At 42.7% G+C, this 7,757-nt stretch overlaps 1 protein-coding gene across 2 annotated transcripts in view; it reads left to right on the forward strand.

The window, feature by feature from the left end:
- The first annotated feature begins 399 nt into the window (after window positions 1–399).
- UBXN2A (UBX domain protein 2A) overlaps window positions 400–7,757 on the forward strand; it is a 43,101-nt gene continuing 35,743 nt past the window's right edge. The window contains exon 1 of one of the 2 annotated variants that reach the window (XM_025867807.2): window positions 400–520. The gene's annotated coding sequence lies outside the window, so the exon portion shown is untranslated. Of the gene's footprint in view, window positions 521–663; window positions 742–7,757 lie in introns of those variants that run through there. The other variant, XM_073897058.1, reaches the window with a different exon arrangement.

The following is a 7,757-nucleotide window of genomic DNA, read 5'->3' on the forward strand; positions in this document are numbered from 1 at the left end:
TGGGGGGATTTCTTTAACCGTCGCTTTCCAGAATCACAGGGCTCGGGTTAAGTTCAGCGTTGTCACAATGCAGGGAAATCTCTCCGCGGACTCAATCAGAGGCTGGGGAGGTAGAGAGGTAAATAGACGCTGGGTTCTCCGTTGAGCCCACACCTCGCTCCCAGCATTTTCGGGGCCGGGTAAGAAGGCAGCCAGCGGCGGCGCCGACGGCGGACAGGAGACCGCCGCCATTAGCGCGCGTCAGCGGAGGCCTGAGGCGCCGGCGGCCGGCCCCACCCCCGCGCGCGCGCGCGCGCTCTTGGGGCTGCGCGGAGCCAGCTCGGCGCGCGCTCGGCGCCCGGCGGCGGAGGCCCAGGGAGGCGGGCCGGGTCCCAGCGGCGGGGCCCGCGAGCCTCAGCGGGTCTGGGGGCGGCGGTGCTCCTCGTCTGAGCGGCTCCAGCCCGACAGCGGCGGTGGCGCCCGCGGCCCCTGAGCGAACGGAGGACCAGGCCGGAAGGCGGCAGCACGGCTGCGCCCGGAGGTCAGTGCGCTGGGGCCGCGCCGCGTTCGGCGGGGTGATGGGCTGGGACGTCGGCTCGCCGCCGGGCGTGGACGAGCGATTCCCGGGCGGGGCGCGGGGTGGGGGGGCGTAGTCGGGTCGGGCGGAGCCGCAGCGCTCGGGGCACTCTCGGTGAGGCCGGGGTCCGGGCTGTTTCGGCGACGCTGGCGGCGGCGGTCGGGGCCAGACTCTGGCCAGCTCAGGTGAGCCGCGGCTCCGGCCTGCTGCCTGTGCTTGCGTCCTGCGTGGCGAGCTCCGTGCCAGCACCGCGGAGGGTTGCCGTTCTGGGGGCGCTCGGAAACTTGGAGTTAGGTGCACTTAAAATACCCCCATTTCCAAAGGCTTGCGCTGCTGGAGCACGGTGCAGAAATACAGCACGTTTGTTTGGGGTGGCCATTTCTCAGGTAGCTTCACCACCAGTCTCCACGATAGTCTTTTTGTAGGTTTCGAGTTTGCTGTTTTCCATGTTTAATTTTTTGTATGTGCGTCTTTTTACTCGCAGTTTCTTTTTTTTTTTTTTTTAAAGATTTTTTATTTATTTATTCACGAGAGACAGAGGAGGAGGAGAGAGAGAGGGAGAGAGAGAGAGAGAGAGAGAGAGAAGCAGAGGGAGAAGCAGGCTCCCAAGGAGCAGGGAGCCCGATGTGGGACTCGATCCCAGGACCCTGGGATCATGACCTGAGCCGAAGGCAGACGCTTAACCATCTGAGCCACCCAGGCGCCCTTACTCGCAGTTTCTTGTTAGCAATAAGGAACGTTAGGGTGGCGTCCAACATCGGTTCCTTCATACATCACAGGAGATAATGGCAAATAAAGAGGAAACTGACAGTCTTTATTGATGTCAGTGTGGAACTGAAAAGTATGACATTGTATGAACACGTGAAAATTGGCCTCCGTATTTCAAAGTCATGGCTCAAGTGTGTTTTGGGAGTGTTTTATACGTTTTTAAATTACAGTTTTCAATGGGGAAAACTACTTAAAAGTCGATGTTGTTATGTCTTCTGTGTAAATATGCAGAAAGGCGTATTGATTTAAAAGGCAGTTAAATTCAGTGAATATTGAGCATCTGTTTATACCGCTGAAGTTAGTGCTAGGCACTGATGGCATCCAAAAACAGAAGGAATGGTGTGCAGGTTGGAGAGAGTGATTAAGCACGCAGGTAGTAATGATACGAGGCAGAATAAAGTATTAACAGAAATTCGTATTTGTTGAGTACTGACTCTTAGCGCTGCCCTGTGGTAAATACTTCACATTCATACTTTACTCAGTGCTTAATGTTAATTACCTGATTTATTCAAATTTTTTAATACCTACTGTCTGGTGATTGCCCACGATACCATGGTGACCCCTATAGATTATTTTTTTCTTTTTTTCTTTTTTTTGATCCCTGTAGATTTTGCCTTTAAGGACTTTACATTGTTACTGGTTAACTAATCACAAAAGTCTCATCAGTTGACCCTTGAACAATGGTGGGAGTGTTAGGGGTGCCAACGCCCACACAGTGGAAAATCTGTGTATGAATTCTGATTCCCCAAAATCTTAACTGCTTATAGCCTACTACTGACTGAAAGCCTTATAGTCAATTAATACATATTTTGTATGTTATATGTATTATGGTGTTTGCTTACAGTAAACTAGAGAAAAGAGAATGTTATGAAGAAAATCATAAGGAAAATACATTTATAATATACTATATACTATGTATATATCTTAATATACTATGCTTGTATATTATATGAATTATGCTTATAGTATATTGTATATACTATATAAACATATACTATATATAGTACATTTATACTTATATATAGTACATTTATAAATGTACTATATTTAGAAATATCTATGTATAGAAAAAAGTCTTCATATAAGTGGACTCGTGCAGTTCAAACCTATATTGTTCAAGGCTCAACTGTAAATGCCAGTAAACCTAGACAGAAGCTTAAAAAGGAAGAATATAGTATATTGTGAGAACATGTAACAAGGGGATAACCAGCTTGGGAAATCAGTTAAAGTTTTCTTAGGAAAGTAATCTTCCAGAGAAGATGTTATGGGTAAATAGGAATTAGTTAAAGGTGACCCCCCCAAAGGAGGGAATAAAGGTCCAGGCAAAGGAAATAGGTTCCCCAGAGGGAGGTTTAGGGAAATTTAAGGAACTGAAAGGTCAAAGCAGTTGGATTTAGTGTGGAACGCAGAAGGGGGCAAGAGAGATGCCAGGTCTTTTAAGAAAGGGTAAGAATTTGGGACTAGCTTTTTTTTTCTTTACCTTTAAGCTTTATAGTGAAATTTTCAAACTACTGAAATGTGATGAGATAATAGTACAGTGAACTTCTCTGTAGTATTTCCCAGAATATTTGGACCTTATTGGAAGAGCAATGGGTGGTCATTGAAAGGTTTTAACCAAGGAAGTTTGTCAAATTTGTATTTTTTTTTTAAGATTTTATTTTTTATTTGACAGAGAGAGCATAAGCAGGCCGAGTGGCAGAGGGAAGGGGAGAAGCAGGCTCCCCGCTGAGCAGGGAGCCCTCAAATTTGTATCTTAATCAGAAAGGTCACCCTAAGGGCATCTGGCTGGCCCAATAGTAGAGTGTGAGACTCTTGATTTCAGGGATGGGAGTTCGAGTCCCATGTTGGGGGTAGACTGTGTGTGTGTGTGTGTGTGTACACGTACGTACATAGAGAGAGAGAGGTCATCCTTATTTGGGCCTAGAGTTATGGCTGTGAGGGGATAGAGCACATTCTAAGGGTACATAGTTGATCTCTCCTCACTCTGCTAATAATTTTATATTTAGTCTTTCAGAGAAATTGTGGAACGTTTTCTAAAGGAAATTGTATTTGAACTGGGTTTTGCAAGGTAGATAACACTTCAGTCCTGGAATTCAGCGCTGGAATGAAAATGTCTTGGTGTCAAAGGATGGCTGCCTTAGTGACCTTGACAGCCTCTGCTAAAGTGCCCCATTCCCCCTAGGATTTTCTCATTGAAATTACTTTTGTCACTATCACTTTGGTCCTTACAGGTATTTAACTTCCTCAATAACAATTTGTCTAGGAGAAGACAAAAATATTTTCAGTTACTCTGCAACTAAGATAAGCTGAAACTTTCCAGAATTTTTCATTTTTTATTATTTAACAGAAAACTAGAATTCTTTAAGTATACAAACTGTCTTTTAAAGTGTTTGATTTTGATGCTACCATAGTTTGTTTGCTCTTGGAAGCTTGGTGCCCTACTCCCATTCCATAGAAGATCTAGGTGAAAAGGACTCCACATGGAAATGTGATCCATCGGTTCCTTTGCCCCGTGTTTAATGCCAGGAATGGCTTTATCCCTATGGAGAAACTTCAGCTTCTGCACAAAGGTAGCATACTCCATGGAATATCTTGATACAAAATCTTAATCTTAAAAAAAAAAAATGCAGCCTGTCATGTGCATTTACAAAAATAAATACAATTGGTAATATGCACATTTTTTTCTATTTGAATTCTAATGTATACATCAAAAAAAAAACGGCTTTTCTTAGTAGTCTGAATCTATTTTGACTGGATTTTCCTTTCAGTGGATATGTTCCAAAAAGCTCAATCTAGTCTCTCTCCTGACTGATTTTATCACTGCAGTTGTTGGGAGTAAGTGGGATAATAATTGGGAAGGTGTTTGGTAAACTGTGAAACACAATACAAATATAAGATGGTAGTGGTACTAATTGGAAGTAAACTGAAGCAAAATGAAGGAAATTCTATTCATCTGTCCTTTCTAATACCAAGCTTCATGCTGGTAACTTAGACATTTGTCAGATGGCTTTTTTTATTCTCTGTAGTACAGTGCATGACTTAGGTTCATTTGTGTCACATGACTGTGATGATTGTAGAAGTTCACTCAGCTGATATAAATAGATTTTACATGGTTTATTACATCATACTAATTTAGGATAAATATCTAAAATAACGACTTTATGTCCATCTTAGATTGTTTTTTGGATTTTTTTTTAAAGATTTTATTTATTTATTTGACAGAGAGAAACAGTGAGAGAGGGAACACAAGCAGGGGGAGTGGGAGAGGGAGAAGCAGGCTTCCCGCCGAGCAGGGAGCCCGATGCGGGGCTTGATCCCAGGACCCTAGGATCATGACCTGAGCCGAAGGCAGACACTTAATGACTGAGCCACCGGGCGCCCCTATCTTAGATTGTTTTTACTTCATAATTCTATGCCATGTTTGCTATTAGTAATTCAGTATATTTTTTCTTGTTAGTCTGCAAACTCCCTAAGAGATTGTGTCTGTCCCATTAACCCTTCTTTCATTAATTCTAAACCAGTGCCTTGCACATGGTGGTGGGAGGTTCAGTAAATATATAAATGTTTTTAAAAGTTTAATTAGTAAAATCAAAACTAAAAGTTCAAAGTAATTCAGAGAAAGACAATCATCATATGATCTCACTCATGTGGAATTTAAGAAACAAAATAGGATCATAGGGGAAGAGAAGAAAAAAATGACGAAATCAGAGAGGGAGACAAACCATAAGAGACTTTTTTTATTTTTTTATTTATTTTTTTAAGATTTTTATTTATTCATGAGAGACAGAGAGAGAGAGAGAGAGAGAGAGGCAGAGGCAGAGGGAGAAGCAGGCTCCCAAAGAGCAGGGAGCCCGATGCGGGACTCGATCCTAGGACTCTGGGATCATGACCTGAGCCGAAGGCAGACACTTAACTATCTGAGCCACCCAGGCACCCAGAGACTTTTTTTAAAGATTTTATTTTTTTATTTGACACAGAGAGAGCAGGGGGAGTGGCAGGCAGAAGGAGAGGGAGAAGTAGGTTCCCTGCTGAGCAGAGAGCCCGATGTGGGGCTCATCCCAGGACTCTGGGATCAAGACTGGAGCTGAAGGCAGAAGCTCAACCAACCAAGCCACCCAGGCGCCCACCATAAGAGACTCTTACTCATAGGAAACAAACTGAGGCCTGCTGGAGGGGAGGGGGGTAGAGGAATAGGGTAACTGGGTGATGGACATTAAGGAGGGCATGTGATGTAATGACCACTGGGTATTAAATAAGACTGATGAATCAATGATCTCTACCTCTGAAACCAATAGTACATTATATGTTAATTGAATTTAAGTTAAAAAAATAAATTTAAAGAAAAACAAACTTAACATGATTTAAAGCAAGTGCCTCCAAAAAACAAACAAAAAAAATCTAAAAGTTCATAGCCGTGTTGAAATTAAAACTTTGGAGTAAGCCTGAAGGTGTTTCAATACTGATTCTTATAGCAGATTATGACAGAGGAACAGGAAAAGAGAAAGGAGCAAACATTCTTGTATTCTTAGTATTTTTTTCTAGTCCTCAAAACAAACTTATGAGGATGAAAATCATCTCCATGTTACAGGTTTGGGGTTAGAGAAGGTAAGTAACAACAAAGTCACCAGCTCAAAAATGAGGTAGTCAGTATTCCAGTACAAGTTAGTTTGAATCTAAGGTCGTCTTCATTCTCTATTGGTGTCATAAAACAAGTAAAAACAATTTATTAGTAGCTTATAATTATAAAATGATGAAAAATATTAGCAATTTACCATACGATCCAGCAATTGCACTACTGGGTATTTACCCCAAAGATACAAATGTTGGGATCCGAAGGGGTATGTGCACCCCAATGTTTATAGCAGCAATGTCCACAATAGCCAAACTGTGGAAAGAGCCAAGATGTTCATCGACAGATGAATGGGTAAAGATGTGGTATATATATATACACAATGGAATATTATGCACCCATCAAAAGGAATGAGATCTTGCCATTTGCAACGACGTGGATGGAACTGGAGGGTGTTACGCTGAGTGAAATAAGTCAATCAGAGAAAGACATGTATCATATGACCTCACTGATATGAGGAATTCTCAATCTCAGGAAACAAACTGAGGGTGTCTGGAGTGGTGGAGGGTGGGAGGGAGGGGGTGGCTGGGTGATAGACATCAGGGAGGGTATGTGCTATGGTGAGCGCTGTGAATTGTGCAAGACTGTTGAATCACAGATCTGTACCTCTGAGGCAAATAATGCAATATATGTTAAGGAAAAAAAAAAAGATAGCAGGAGGGGAAGAATGAAGGGGGGGGAATCAGAGGGGGAGACGAACCATGAGAGATGATGGACTCTGAAAAACAAACGGAGGGTTCTAGAGGGGAGCGGGGTGGGGGATGGGTTAGCCTGGTGATGGGTATTAAAGGGCACGTTCTGCGTGGAGCACTGGGTGTAATGCACAAACAGTGAATCATGGATCACTACATCAAAAACTAATGATGTAATATATGGTGATTAACATAAAAATTTTAAAAAAATAAAATTAGTGCCCCCCCCCCAAAATTAGCAATTTGCTAGAGAACAATAACCTGTTAAAGGGAAACATAGTGAAATAAACTTCAGGGATGGCTCCTCTTGGTTTTGGACTAGGCCAGGCATTGTGGAAGAAACAGGCAATGTGTAAGTCATGATACCTGTCCTCAAGGATCTTAGATCCAGTTAAAAAACACACAAAAAAAACCCAACAGTAAACAGTCTCAGACAATATAATTTAAATACCGAAAATCTACATGCTTTAGGAGAGGAATATTAATATGGATTTAATATTTTACCTTTATGGTAGACATGGGACTTGAAAGATAATTAGGATTTAAATGCCCAGAAGGATGATTACAGTATGAACAAAGAAGTGTTATGAACATGTTATGTTTATGACATAATAAGGATCGTATCTAAATTAAGGGATTATTTTAGAGTAGTTGAAAATAATGTTAGAAACACCACCACCAGGATATAATGTCCACAAGGGTTGGAATCTTTGTCTACTTTGTTCTGTATGTATCGAGCACCTAGAATCATACCTGGTGTATAGTAGGTGCTAAATAAATACACATTTTTAATAACTTCGGGTATAATTAATATGCAATAAGATGCACATTTTTTTAAAGATTTTATTTATTTATTTGACAGAGGCCGGCGAGAGAGGGAACACAAGCAGGGGGAGTGGGAGAGGGAGAAGCAGGCTTCCCGCGGAGCAGGGAGCCCGATGCGGGGCTCGATCCCAGGACCCTGGGATCATGACCTGAGCTGAAGGCAGACGCTTAATGACTGAGCCACCCGGGCGCCCCTAAGGTGCACATATTTAAGACATACCATTTAGGGCGCCTGGGTGGCTCAGATGGTTAAGCATCTGCCTTCGGCTCAGGTCATGATCCCGGG

Source organism: Callorhinus ursinus, unplaced genomic scaffold (assembly GCF_003265705.2).
Source record: "Callorhinus ursinus isolate GAN/ISIS: 27379988/994484 unplaced genomic scaffold, GSC_fseal_2.0 scaffold10, whole genome shotgun sequence".
NCBI classification, from domain to species: domain Eukaryota; kingdom Metazoa; phylum Chordata; class Mammalia; order Carnivora; family Otariidae; genus Callorhinus; species Callorhinus ursinus.